General features: G+C 38.4%; 1 long non-coding RNA gene across 2 annotated transcripts in view; it reads left to right on the forward strand.

Moving 5' to 3' along the window:
• LOC146016430 (uncharacterized) overlaps positions 1-12,311 on the forward strand; it is a 42,574-nt gene extending 30,263 nt beyond the window's left edge. The window contains exons 2-5 of one of the 2 annotated variants that reach the window (XR_014449332.1): positions 2,690-2,816; positions 7,110-7,236; positions 7,884-9,710; positions 11,546-12,311. This is a non-coding gene — a long non-coding RNA (uncharacterized LOC146016430). The remainder of the gene's footprint in view (positions 1-2,689; positions 2,817-7,109; positions 7,237-7,883; positions 9,711-11,545) is intronic. The other variant, XR_014449326.1, reaches the window with a different exon arrangement.
• Positions 12,312-13,066: the final 755 nt, after the last annotated feature.

The raw sequence follows: 13,066 nt of genomic DNA on the forward strand, positions 1-13,066 counted from the left end.
TGTGTCTGAAACCATTTTAACAGCAAGCTGACAAGTGTCTGCAATCAAGCTTGCTGCTGTTGCTTATCATTGTCATCCGGAATACTTGGATTGATTCCACACCCTACTGTTCCATATTAATATAATCAGGTACAGTATGTTAATGCTGTCTCTGGGACACTCCTTCCCCCTCAGTTTCAGCCAGTCTGGTGAAGCTACCAATTTCGCAGATGACAAGCCTATGTCGCCTACCTTTATTCCTTCTGCTTCTGGGCAGACTCTTCTTCTCCACCTCCTTCAATAGGTCCTCCTCATTATTCCTGGAGGATTGAGAGTTATACATTTCTTACAAAAGAGCATCTGCATAAAGGATTAGATTCCCACAGCAATGTTGCAACCACAAATTTGAATGACTGAAGAGTCAAAAACTAGTGGGTCACAAAAGCATTCACCTCTTTGTTGTATGTGTGCATGATCTATAACTAGATGGAACTCTATCCCTAACAAGAAATACCTTAGGGACTCTACAGCCATATTTAATTGCCAAACACTATTATTCTAACAAAGAGTTGTTGTGCTCCCTAGGTAATCATTTCTGGCTTATATACAAGACAGGCTTTTCTTCACTGTTTATCACTTGGGAAAAGCCTGCACCCAAACATGGGGGTTATTCAGACCTGACCACAAAGCATATGTTTAAGCAAATGGACAAAACCATGTGGCACTGCAGATGGGGTAAATGTACCATGTGTAGAAATAGTGAGATTTGGGTGAGTTTTTTCTGTGTAGGGTAAATACTGGCTGCTTTATTTTTACACTGAAATTTAGATTTCAATTTGAACATACCCCACACAAATCTAACTATCTACGTGGTGCATGTTCCCCAACTAGGGTTGCCACCTCTCCCAGATTTCCTGGATTCTCCCTGATTCGGTGGCAACCCTCCAGGAGGCTTATTCAGTCATCCGGATTCTGGGAGAATCCCGGAATCCAGGTGACTGGAAAAGCCTGGACAGCTCTCCCAGGGCAGGGGCTGGCAGTCATCATCGCCAGGCACTAGGGAGAGAAGTTATGGGCAGTGCACTTGTGTTTAATCACTGCCACTGTGAGGCTCTGCTACACAGGTGCTTTCACAAGATGATGATGTCATCATATCACGAGTCTTTGTCTGCAGGATGTGCACTAGAGATGGGCAAAACGGATCATTAAGCTGAGCCGGGATCCAGCGGGTCTCTGTGGAAAGATACAGATCTTTTGGACGGGCCCGCAGCTCGCTTTGAAAAGAGAAAAAAGGGGAATATACATGACCGAGTAAAAACACTGATCGATGGCTGGGTGCAGAATCACCATCGATGGCATCCATCGATGGCGTCTGCACCGATGGCCATCCCTGGCAGCAGCAGATAATCTTTCTATCACTTGTAGTCAAAGCACTGTACTCAGTCTCCAGAGGTAATACATCTCAGCTGCCACAGGTGGCAGCACCGAGATCAAGAAAATGCACCGCAACGGAAAACGAAACCGGATCACCTTTTTTTGGGGATCGGCGGCTCACTCGCTCTTGAATGGGATCCGTTCAAAAGATCTGGTTCATTCGCGAAAGACCCATCTCTAATGTGCGCGATGATTATCGGGCTACCGGGGTGTGGTGGTGACTCAGCGTGAGACGACTGTGAGACTTACCCCCAGAGGGCCTTTCATAGTTCAAAAACTGGCCCACTCCCTTGTCTTGCATGATGTAATGTTTCAGGGGAACAGAGGTGGCAGAAGGCAGAGAGCCCTTCTCCAGCACTATTCTCTTACTCTTCACAATTGCCAGAATAAGGTACAGTAGGTGTGTTTATTCTGCTTAAACCTATTGGCTCCTTACAGGTATTATTAGCTTGTACTACCTTGTTGTGTTTATCCGTAAAGTCTGCTAAAGCTGTATTTTGAAGTGCTCTGTGTGCCATTTTGTTGTAGACAGGCTCTAATAACTTACTCCTTGAGTTGCTTGCACAGGCAGTAATTGAGTCACATTTTCTGATCTGTTGTCTTTAATACATACTGTATATTATTGACATATCCATTGCTTGTTGTAGGGTGGGGGGTGCAAATATACCCATGTTTTTCCATGTCTTTTTTTCCCCATAGTTTACATCTACAAGCTACATCTAGCCGTTTTAGGCAGATTGCCCATCTTCAGGACACACGTGTGTCTGATGACATAGCCCGCAAATAAAAGTTTTTTTTATATTTAAGAAACTGTACATTAATAATAAATAAAATATATTTTTATAAATTATGATTTGTAATAAATTTTGGAAACACATTTATTACAGTTTTCATATGTTATTTGACATTAACAACTTATGAGCCATGTCTGTGTTACATTATGTGTTACATTATATAGTTTTGTTACAAGTTCAAAGTGTCGTCTACAATAGAAACTGTTTTATGCATGGAATGCTGACAAAGAAAACCAAAGTATTCTACATGAAAAAGAAAATTATGTATTCAATTATTTTAAACTGTTCTTAAGAACAGAATGGAAAAAAATAAACATTGTCCATTAAAATCTCAAAATAGTGAAGTTATTAAGTATATGTGTAAATAATTAGTTTTTTTACACAACACTTTTTTGAGCTTTTACCTGATACACGGGTCACAGTAAATCACACATAATAGGTTCACACAATTTTTTTTTAACAATATAACTTCATTCATTCAGCCCACAGTGTATGCGGTTGGTACGGCAACCGGTGGACTGAGAGTGACGTCACAGACCGGCGCCAAGCGTGCGTCCGGAAGTGCACGCTGCCCCTGGACTCCTGGGTGATACTGCACACTATATAGAGGTGAGTTACCACATTGCATTTACTGTATGTCAGCTGTTTTGATAAAAGCCTGCATTAAAGGCTGAAACGTTAACAGATAAATGGTCTGTCTGTTTGGATTTCTTTGATTAAGTCCCCAGTGCTGCGGCCATCCAGTACCTATGATTTGACCCAGCGTGGCAGGTCACTACCGAAGGCACGGGGACCATCTGTTATTCTGGAGCTGAGTGCTGGCATACCGCTCACTTCCATATTTGGGGTGTTAAGACCGCAGCCACTGGTAAGTGAGCGCGGGTGACACCTCCAAGCAAGGCACCTTCCATGGGATTATTTCATCTACCTCAAATTCAGCAGAATCCCTGCACATTTGCACAGGAGCACAGTTCATTTACAATCCTGTATTTTTCTGCACTTTCTTGAGCACACAGCACTTTATATACAGCACAGTGCTGGCGGGCACAGAATTGCCAGGACTCCTCTTTATTACTTTTAAGCACTTTTGAAGCACCAGCACTTTACATGTTTTGGACACACTGCCTGTGAACTCATCCACAGAGGATTGAAGCGGACATCAGTCAGCAAGTCCCAGTTATTGTTTGGAATTATTGACAGCACTAGCACTTTACATGCGTTTTTTGCACCTTATGTTGTAAACAATTAAGGTGCTTTCAGTTATCTGGTGCTAATCCAGTGATTTTGTTTATATACATCGACACTTTATAAAGCATTTGTGGCACAAGGATACTTGTCAACATGCAGCAGTCAGGAGAAACCATCCATCAACGGGTGACTCTCACACCAGGTTATATCTTTAGCTTTTCAGAATCGGAAGCTGAAGGCATTCTATTTGTTGAGGATGCAGATCAACTGGTAGGGAAGGACAACCCTAAAATATCTATCAAGAGCTGTTTAAATGCAAAAAACGTGAACTTGATTTTTTCTACCATGGACTCACATTGTCCAACTATTTTAGAGACAAAAAAAAACCTAGGGTATTACGTATAAGGAATACCCCAACCATCGTTCACTACAATGCCGAATTTTGCATTAAATGGACTTCAATTTTAAACAAATGCTCTTTGATCTCCTCCTTCTCGTAATAGAGGAGTCAAAAAGGAGTATGAGATTGCCAAAGCCAAGTATCAAGAATATGAGACCTCAACATGCCCAAATCGAGAATCGAAACAACTGCTGATTGGGTGGCTAAATTAAGTGCCGATGTTGATAAATACAAGGATGAACTCATCCAATTAAAAAAATCCAAGCATAACAAGGTCGACCAAGACTATGAGTGCCAACAAGTATATGGGTGGCTGACGGGGGCTCCATCTGCCATAGAAGAACACCAGGGGCCGAGATGTAAGGTATACCGCCATCGACCTAAATATACGGTTGATTCTGCACCCACAGGCACAGATAGTCATACTGGTGACAATAGAACAACCCCAGGTTCATGCCCTTTAGGGGTTTGCACGTGGGCGCAAATAGCTGGCAAAGATCTGCGAGAACCAGAAGGGTGTGCCAAAACCTTAGGGAGAGGAACACAATTAAGAAGATTTCCCAGGTCTCAGAAGACCTAATCTTCAATCAATCTTCATGAGTATTGACACCGGCAGAGACAAAGATTTAACACAAGGGGCTGACTTTTATTCCTATTTGCTCAGTGGATCCTCTACAAAATAAAATTCAAGTTTACCAGTTAAATCGTAAGATCAGACTGAGGGAGCACTTCAAAAATAAGCCAAATCAAGAACTGTCTACTTCCATTCCTCAACATATAACCTCTTACAAACCACGTACTACGTTTGAACCCATTAGCAATAATGCTTCTTTAAAAACATATACACGCCTTTTGGAGTCGGAGTTTAAGAAACCGATGGGGAAGATACCTCCAAACCAATGGAACCGGTTTGAAACAGAGCATAAAGCATTGAAAGATCTATCAACGTATGAGGACATTGTAATCCCCCAGTCGGATAAAGGAGGATCCATTGTGATGCAGAATGTGTCTGACTACCGAGAAGAAATTCAGTGATAGTTAGCGGACACTGCGGTTTACTCTAAACTTGGAGGAGATCCTACCACAGTCTTTAAAAAGGAATTGGACTCATGCTTACAAAGAGGTGTACAGAAGCGGTTTATTACGGACACTTGTAGAAAATACCTTACAGTGAAATTTCCCGTGAAGCCAATCCTGTACACCATTCCAAAAGTACATAGGCATGCTTCTAGACCTCCAGGTAGGCCGATAATATCGGCTAGAGTTTCTATCTTCCAGCCGATTGTGGTCTACCTGGATGGATTTATTCAACCCATTATACAAGCTAAACCCACCTTTCTCAAAGACACTACGGCTTTGTTAATAGCATTAAAGGACATGGGGCAGGTGCCTAATGGTTGTCTATTAATTACCATCGATGTTTGTAATTTGTATAATTGCATCCCGCACCAAGCAGGTATACAGGCTATGAGGAGATTGATCACTAACAACATGGTGTACAGTGGTCCAGATCCATTGTTTTTTTTGGAATTGCTAGAAATGGTGCTGGCTAAGAATTATTATTTTTTCTTTGATGCGTGGTGATGGGGTCGAATGTGGCCCCATCGCTAGCCAACACTTACATGTTTTCAGTGAAAATTTACATATTTTTCACCGATACCAGCATTAGTAAAAACATTGTTCAATATTTTCATTATATCGACAATATTTTATTGTTTTGGTCAGGTTCCGAGGAGGGTTTCAGAGAGTTAATTGATACTCACAACAGTACAGATCATCAGATCAAATTTACATACTCTATTGAAACTCAGGCTATCCATTATTTAGATGTAACAATTACCATAAGTCCCTCAGGAATCTCTACTAACATCTATAGAAAAGCTACAGACCGAAACAATTTTCTATTAGCATCCAGTGCCCATCCAGTCCATTGTAAGTAGTTTCTCCCATACAGCCAATTTCTCTGCATAGTGAGTGACCCAGAGGTCGCCAGAAAATAATTGGAGATTATGTCTCAGAAATTTAAAGAGAGGGGTTATAAGCAAAGAGATTTGGACAAACAACGCCAAAAAGCTCTAGTGAAAACTAGAGTTGTTAGCTCCAAAAGTTTTAACAAAAAACCAGACGGACAAATTAGTCTGGATCAACCTCTTCACTCATCAATCTCCTTCTAATGTAAAAACAGCAAAGAAATTTTGGCCGATTATAGCTAGCGACCCTGGGTTACAAGAGTAAATTGATGCCTGCTTACAGAAGGGGAGAAATTTGAAGGACCACCTAAAATCTACCTTCCTCTCTGTTACCAAAAAAGGTTGTTTTAAGTGCCCTAACTGCACTACGTGTAGTTCCAAGCAATCAGGGACAACAATATGTCATCCCTATACGGGCAAGAGATTCCCCATAAAGTTCTACTTAACATGTACGTCCAGCTTTGTGATCTATATCATCTTCTGCCCTTGTTCATTGATATATGTAGGAAAAACGGGAAGGCAGTTCAGGGAATGTATGGCAGCACATCGCTCGGCCAAATGGGCTGCCCTTCAGAAGGGCACAAGTGATCAACCACTAGCACGACATTTCGCTCAGGCTCAACACTCTTTGGCTTCAGCTCGATTAATGGTCATAGATCATGTCCCCCCACTAGCTAGGGGTGGCAACTGAGTGAGAAAATTACTCCAGTTAGAGACGCGTTGGATATTCAAACTAGATTCATTGGCCCCGAAGGGCTTAAATGAACAGTTGGGACTCCATTGTTTTCTCTGAGGTGCTAATCTGTATGATATCTTGCAATAATCTAATTAAACAAATGCATTTAGAGATATCAGTTTGTAGAGTACAGTTTGAAGGACATGTGTGTTCTAACCTGTTGTGTAATGTAAGTTTTAGGTTATACAATTTAAGTAGGGGTAATTTACATTAAAAATTGTCAATTAGGTGTTTATACAGGGTAATACCTATAGGTTCATATTGATTTATAAATAGCTATACATCGATGCTTTATGTTTGCATAATTTTTCTTTAAACAGGAATTGCATGTCTTTGACGCAGCAGCATCTTGTAAATATAGAAGTGACGCACGTTGATGTGCTATGTCCCGCTGAGTTACATAAGTTTTTGTTTTTTCACACTTGGTTTGTTTGTGTTGCAGTATCACTTTAAGTTGCAGTGTCAGCAGGCATAGTTTCATAATAGTATTTGATATATACACAACACTTTTTGAGCTTTTACCCGATACACGGGTCACAGTAAATCACACATAATAGGTTCAAACAAAAACATTTTTTTACAATCAACTTTATTGTTCATTCATTCAGACCACAGTGTATGCAGTTGCTCTGGCAACCGGCGGACTGAGAGTGACGTCACAGACCGGCGCTAAGCATGCATCCAGAAGTGCACGCTGCCCCTGGACTCCTGGGTGATACTGCATACTATATAAAGGTGAGTTACCACATTGCACTTATGTAAGCTGTTTTGATAAAAACCTGCATTAAAGGCTGAAACGTTAACAGTTAAATCAGCTGTCTGTTTGGATTTCTTTGATTAAGTCCCCAGTGCCGCGGCCATCCAGTACACATATATATATATATATATATATATATAAACACACAGCGGATGGATGAGAGGCACTCCTGCGACTTGTAAACAACTTGAATAAAGACCAATAGTCAAAATAAATGCAGCAGCGACGTTTCGAGCTTTAAAGGCTCATCTTCAGGCTCAACCATGCCTCGATGGCTCGAGCCATTAAAGCTCGAAACGTCGCTGCTGCATTTATTTTGACTATTGGTCTTTATTCAAGTTGTTTAAAAGTCCCAGGTTCAAAGTTAAAAGTTCAGGGCAAATAAAAGTTTTTTATATTTAAGAAACTGTAAATTAATAATAAATAATATATATTTTTATATTTAAAAACTGTAAATTAATAATAATCATTTGTAATAAATTTTGGAAACCTTTATTACAGTGTTCATGTGTTATTTGACATTAACAACTTATGAGCCATGTCTATGTTAGTAAAAATTATATAGTTTTGATTGATACTTACAAGTTCAAAGTGCCGTCTACAATAGAACCTGTTTTTATTACAGTATGCATGGAATGCTGACAAAGAAAACACAAAGTATTCTACATGAAAAAGAAAATTATGTATTAAATTATTTAAACTGTTCTTCAGAACAGAATTGAAAAAATAAACATTGTCCATTAAAATCACAAAATAGTAAAGTTATTAAGTATTTGTGTAAATAATTTTTTTTTTTAGATTAATTCGCTAAATGTACTTCAAAATTCTTTGTCACAAATTCAAAACATTTAATATGAAAAAAACTTGTGAAAAATTTGAAATATAATTATTGCCTAACGAGAGGCACTTAAGAAAATGATGCTTAATATAAATACTTATTACTATATTTCACACTTTAGAATTGAAGCAACATTACATGCTATTTTTATTTAAAAGATTATAGAATTCAAAACCTTTTTCAAGTAATATTCTAAATCCATTTTTGAACACATATACATTGCAAATATGGGTCATTGAATAATAAGGTAACTACTCATCTGTATAAATGTGTTTGAAGTCTTGAATCAACATCAATTTTTTTTTTATGTGGAATTAAAAATCCTGAAACACCTCATTTTTGTTGGCTGTGTTTGCTTTGTGTTGGTGTTGTATTTGACTGCGCAATTATTTGCATCTGTGATCCAACCTGAAAAACCACCTTAGACAATTACTTACATAAATTGTATATTTACAAGCATATACTGTAGTTACCATCCTTTCCTCTCTGTGAACATCTCTTCTACCTCCTAGTGCACCCAGCTTCTCCTCTTCTGACTTTTTCTGACTAAAGGGCCCCATACATCAGCAATTAATTGTGACAATTTTCAGATATGGAGATGATTGCCACAATTAATTTTAGATGTTTGGGCTCCCCCTTTTGGCAATCCCAATCAAAATCGCCAATCGATTGCTTAATCAGGTTTTTAAACATGCTTAATAATCTGGTATTATCTGCAGATCTTTTTAAGATGTGTGGGCATTCCCTGTTCGTCTTCTTCATCTATTTACATTATGAACAGCTGAAATGACAATCGATTGGGGCAATTTCCAGATATGAAGATGCAATCTTTAGATGGAAAAATCTGCCGATCACTGAAATAAATCTGTAATGTGTGGGCAAAGTCAGATAGATTGTAAAATCCATTTATCTGGCCAAAATATCCCTATATCTGAAAATCCATAAATTGTGATTGCTGATGTATGGGGCCCATTACTTCATCTTCTGACCTAAATGCTTCTGACTGACCTGAATTACATCTATACTTAACCATTTGGCTATTTAACAATTTGGCTGTTATATTCTCTAATGTTTTCAATGCAATAGATAAAATATAGGTTTGCCATGTACATTCCAAGGTTTCATACAACGTGTCATGCCCAACTTGGCTTTTTCTGCCCCAGCAGAGCCTGTTTTGCCTGGGGTGCTTCTGACCTTAATTTACCAGTAGATGAGGGGCGGTGAAATTTCCATGTGTTCACCTGTCTAAAAAATTTGCTTATTCAAAATCACAAATGTAATAGGGTGCACATTTTCCATTTGCACCCTTAAAATTAGCAAAAAGTGCAAACAAATAGACCTGGCAAGTTTCACAGAACCAGGAACAGATCAGCGAGATCCGTGCCTGGTTCTGTCCCAAAAAGTTTTCTGTAATCCACAGGCCTATTCACTGTGTCTCTGCAATAAATATTGTGCTCTGTTGGTGGGATCTGATTGGCGGCTGGGGACAGCGCCTCTGGTCCGACGCATCTCCTAGCAACGGACACACAGAGGAAACTGTCAGCGCCATTCACGCCACATTTCCGGGGGCGTTGCTATGGCGCACCCGACCGCTGGACAGAATCACACGGAATGGTGAGTACTTATAGAGCAGTCTGATGTATGTTTCAAATTGTTACCACACACCCTGCCTTGAGAAAAATGTCTGCGGACATTGAAACGTCGGTGTTCTGGATGTGATGGTTATGTAACCTATTTATGCCAGCATAAAGTTTATTTGAACAGTCCCCTGGAGTGACGCTGTTTATCTTTGTCTACCTGATCCTCATCAGAAGGCACCCGGGGCAATTACAGCAACAACAGCAGAGTGCCGGCTCAAACCCCACTGTATATATATGTATATTTATATATTACTTATTTAGCTAGATAATATATGTTATGCCGATATTAGAAGTAATGTGTAAATGCCATTTAATTAAAATCATTATTGTGTTTACTACTGTATATTTCTCATGTTGTAAATTTAACAGCATAATGCCACTGCTATATAAAGTGGGTTATTTGTTAAGTATACTTTTCAAATTAAATATACAGTATAGAAGTATCGTTTTAGAGTTAGTTTCCAAGTGAACTAGCTTAGAGCTAGTGTATAAATTATACATATTTTTGGAATCTAGAAAAACACCTCTTGCTACCAAAGAAAGTTATTCAGTTAAATATACAGAAGATAAATTAAATATACTCTTATTATTTTTATTAGGCTCTTTATCTGTTAGTTAAAATTCAATTGGTTTTCCTCCTTATTGCTTTGGGAATGGTCATTGTATTTATAGCAAAGATGTCTATCTACTGTATTTGGTCTGTTTTAGTGAAGATTCTCTTTTAAGTTGTTTGGCTTTGTCAAAATCATCAATATAATCTATTGCTATTGTATTTTTTTTCCATAATAGGGCACTGGAATAATTAATAACTAGGTTAAAGCACCATTTTAACAAACCAATGGTACCAAGGCAATGAAAGCTGATCTATTTAAAGACATGTCAATTTTTCTAAAGATTTTTTTCTAAATTGTGAACTATTAGTTACATTCATTTGATATATGTATAGTGAATTGAATCCTAATGTTATGGTCAAGGGCTTAGCCAGAACTTTTTAGAGAGAACTTTTTTTGAAAGACACCTCTCCACAGCAGTTATTATTTTATACAGCTTACTTTAGCTCATTTTCTGATAATTTCTCTAATTAATTAAATACCACATTACAATGAGCAGGTCCAAGGGCATAACAAGATATTTTGTAGGCCCAAGGCAAAAGTTTGTAAAGGCCCCTATGTACCATACAATATCCCAGTGCTCAGGTTACAGAGAATCCTGACATGGGCTCTGTATGTACCCTAATTCACTCCCCTAACACTTAACCCTCCCTTGTAGCTTGGCCCTCCTTGCTAGTGTCTAAACCTAACCCTCATACCCCGTCTAACCTACCAGCCTACAGCCTAACCCCCTTTATGAGTGCCTAAACCTTACCTCCCCTTTTCCAGCCTGATCTTTACCTACCCTGGCATACTTACATTCATGATGTCGGCTGTGGGCATTCCGCGGCATCATCCTGATGTTTTCAAAATTCCAGGGTTGGGATGCCGGCAGCAATTTACTAAATGCCAGCATCCTGACCACTGGGTTGTTGACCACATCCCATATCACCATACCATACAATGGGGGACAAATGTTTTTATATATATATATATATATATATATATATATATATATATATATATATATATATATATATAATATACATTGTGCTGACTCAGTGGCCTGACCAGCTTCAAGGGCTTTCCTCTCCTCCCCAATAGCAGGCAGCGTGGCTGGCAGCCGCTATCCTCCATGCAGGTTAGAGCCACTACTGTTACTAACTGACCCATTTTAAAGATCCATATGTGTCTAAAGGCCTCTTTTATCCTGTGACAGATTGGAAGTAAAAATTGAGCTGGATGAAATATCGGAAATGGGAGTCCTTCAATAGTCACTAAGGTGTCATTATTTTGGATCCTGAATTGATCTCTAAGGATGTGCAAGTTCATCAATTTTATTTTAACTAACAATAAAAAAAAATTGATTTGTTAAATCCAATTATTGAACAGCTTAATTGTTGTAAAATATGTTAGAAGGACCCTTCTTTTTTACAGTACTTTTCTATTCTCATTTTGTTTATTTCAATATTAAATGTAATGACATTTTAGTTTCATTCTTTCATTCAATTTAGTACAATTTGTCTATGTTTCAGTAACTCCTTGACCATTCATCCTTGGCACTCAATTAGAAATTCCATTAGCTTAAAGTAAAAAATATCCAAAATCAAATATAGTAGAATGTTTTACAAATGCTGAGTTGTTTTGAAAAGATGAAGTCTTAGTGAGTCCCTATGGGATACGCTTATGATCAATGTATTTCTGTAATGTGACTCTATCCCAGCAATGTCTCCTCTCATCTTTCAGTAATTTGTTTAATTTAAGAAATACTGTTTTAACTGAGCTGTATTGCTTTCTTCAGAACTAATAGAAAAATATAACAGGTTTCAATCAGCTCTCTTTGACTTTCTCCTTGCAAGACTTGAGGAAAGACATAACAAAGCAAAAAAGTTAATAAAAAGAAAATTCCTGATGTTGCTCAAAGCATGTAGTCAAAGACATAACATGGAGATTACTGCTAATTAATAATCTTATAAATGTATGTATGTGTGTGTGTATATATATATATATATATATATATATATATATATATATATATATATATATATATAAAACCATGCAGAATAAGCGTCACTCTTCAGTCTTTGTAGTAGCAGAAAAACTTTTTTATTGCATCCTACATGTTTCGGGAGTAGCCTCCCGTCATCAGGGATAATGCAACTGAACATACAAGTTGGATTTATAGCACCATTAGTACCACCCCCACCAATTAGTGTCAGCTCAATTAAGCGGCACCTCCCCTTCACCTGTGGACAAGTAACACTATCACACAGGGAGTGTTAGTTGTTAGCCAGCCTGATGAACTTTTACATTAAACATATAAAACATACAGATTTAAAATAACCGCACGTGTTAGATCACATAGCTATATAATGCAAATATTTTACAAACATTATGCATTAAATCCACATTATAAACTCAAAGCTTGGTAGTTACAAATAGCAATCAAACATGACATATATGAAAAAAATTAAACTCAAACATGGAATGTATGGAAAGATTTAAAGGACAGATTTAAAGGAAACAGTGCATACCGTATTTTTGCTTGTTGCCAGGGAGGTTTACTTGCTCGTTGCCAGTGGGGTTTACTTGCTCGTTGCCAGGGGGGTTTCTTGCTCGTTGCCAGGTGGGGGGTTTCTTGCTCGTTGCCAGGTGGGGGGTTTCTTGCTTGTTGCCAGGTGGGGAGTTTTTTGCTCGTTGCCAGGGGGTGTTTTCTTGCTCCATGCCAGGGGGTGTTTAC

This window comes from Crinia signifera, chromosome 1 (assembly GCF_055691185.1).
Source record: "Crinia signifera chromosome 1, ASM5569118v1, whole genome shotgun sequence".
Lineage (NCBI taxonomy): Eukaryota > Metazoa > Chordata > Amphibia > Anura > Myobatrachidae > Crinia > Crinia signifera.